This window comes from Rhineura floridana, chromosome 3 (assembly GCF_030035675.1).
Source record: "Rhineura floridana isolate rRhiFlo1 chromosome 3, rRhiFlo1.hap2, whole genome shotgun sequence".
Lineage (NCBI taxonomy): Eukaryota > Metazoa > Chordata > Lepidosauria > Squamata > Rhineuridae > Rhineura > Rhineura floridana.
Genome location: NC_084482.1, coordinates 47501 through 50000, shown reverse-complemented (window position 1 = coordinate 50000; position 2500 = coordinate 47501).

Sequence of the window (2500 nt, the reverse complement as noted above, 5' to 3'; positions counted from 1 at the left end):
TCCTCCCAACTCCCCAGTTGGCCTTCACCTTTTGGAGGGAGTTCTTTCTTTTTAACTCTCTCTCCTTTTCTCTGGCGAAGCTCTTGTTTGAGCTTTCTATCTATTTCTATGAGCTGTTTGGCCTCCATTTTGAAGTCCTTCCCTCCCCCAGCCGGGGGGAGGTTTGTTTGGGATCAGTAGGCCTCGTTGGGGAGGGAGGGGGGGGGGGAAACCTACAGCTCCCCCACCCCACCCGTACGTCCCCCAAATACACAAGTGGTCTCAAAAGAATCCCCACAGTCTTAGGAACGTCCAGATACTATTTTTGAAGAAATTCAACCCCCCCCGAAGGGGGTTAAAACCGCGCTCACTAGGGTTGCCAGGTTCAATCCCTGAGACCGATCCTGTATCTTTAGGAGAAGAGAAAGTCAGCCAAGTGCAGGTGTTCTTGCAACCCTGTAATTGGAAAAACCGCAAGGTGGAATTCTCCCTGCACAATTTTTAAAGATACAAAAGACCTCTTGGTTGCCAGGCCCAGCCTCTAAGAGATCTTCTGTATCTTTAAAAGTTGTGCCGAGGGAAGGGAGAATTCCGCCTTGTGGTTTTTTTTCCATTACAAGGTTGCAAGAACCACCTGCACTTGGCTGACTTTCTTTTCTCCTGAAGATGACAGGATCAGTCTCAGGGATTGAACCTGGCAACCCTAGCGCTCACCCAAGCCCTTCGCAGGAGCTCCGGAAAACCACGTCCTTCCTCCTTGCAAACAGGCTTCGGCTTAGGGAAGATTTTTTTCTTTTTTTAGGTAAGGTTTTTTATTAAAATTATTCATACTACTGGTCACATCCCGCACGCGAAAACACGTAACAATATCGCCACTCTCAGAATAACGCATCTAGCTAATACACATACTTTTCCTAACTAACCTAACACTAACACAAAATATTCATCTCAGCTCAGCTCTGTGTTATAGGAGGGGTCGACTCTGATGTCCACGGCCAGAATTTTCTCCGCTTCTCATGCGGCAATTTTTCTTTTTCAAATGAACTCAGTTCTCTTATTTCTGATAATATCGTCCTAATCGTACTTCCGGAACTGCATATGTTCTGAGTCTTACTTTCTTTTAACCGTTGCCAACATAAGATACTTAGAACAAATAAATTGACAATTCTTATCGTTGTCCAGGGTACCTTCCAGTAATTATTCACTACGTTGTTTTTATTTCTAGGTCTTTTCACTCCTTTTCTTTCTCTCGGGCCTTGAATTCCTTTTTCCGGTTCCGCTCCCGAAACAATAGTTTTCCCTCAAAAGGTCTGGCCAATCCAGAGTTTTAGCAATTATAGTCCACGTCTCTTTCGCAGATACACAGTCTTTAACAAAATGTGGAACGGTTTCTTTTTGTGTCTGCCCTGTTCTTACAGCTTCTTCCTGACACCTTAATCGTGGACAAGCTTGGTTAACATTGGCTAGCCACGGCGTATTTGCTTGCACGCTATAAATCTGATGAAAAAACTTCCATCTGATGTCCCATAGTTTATAAGGAATTCTTTGATCTTTCAAGAATTCCATCTGGTGTACAGGCTCTTTTAAATACATGGATAAATTTCCCCTTTTTACATTCTTTTCACATTCCGGCTGAAAACTATTTACTTCTAATAAATTCCTATACATTTTCTTTCTCTTCACTTTTGGTTCACACCTTTCCATTTTTATGATGCTTGCCCTTAATTTCCATTCTCTTACATTACTGTACATTTCAATCAAATAATCAGGTCCAAAACACTTCAGCGATGGTGTGATTTTATAATTGACCTTATCTTTCTTCCCACCATATTTTGGCCCAATCTTTAATTCTCCGGTGTTTGGCAAAAGCCACCAACCAAAAATGAGGTGCCAATTCTTTTCTTTCTACCTCTGCCCACTTCCCAAAATTATGACTAACAAAAATTGCTAAAAATTTGAAACCAATTGCTGTAAAATTTAGACCACCCTGTGCTACAGATTTGTACGCCTCTGCTCTTGCAAGGGGGAAATTAGCCGTTCCCCATAGAAACTTAAATGCCATTTTATTAATCTCTTTAACGATCCTTTCAGGTGGTGGGTAGACAGCTGCCAAATTACCTACTACCGGTACCAAGTACGTACTAACGTACATGGCTTTCCGATAAATAGAAAGATGCCATTTTTGGCCGCATTTGTATTTTTTCTTTGACTTGATCTCTCCACATGTTCCAATTATATTCCCACCCTTCCCATTTGACTGCAAAATAAATTCCTAATAATTTAACATGTGTTTGAATTTGCCCTTCCTCAGCTTCTGAATGTATTGCTTCATTTTTATTATTATTACTAATCAGATGTTCCAGTGGCATTACTTGTATATTTCCCTTAATGTTATTGGGCGATATCATAAAACTCTTTTGCATATTTAAATGACCACCAGAAGCCTGACCAAACTGTTCAAACAAATCTCTGATTATTTCTATTTCCTGTTTATCATTTACCAAGATAGATACATCATCTG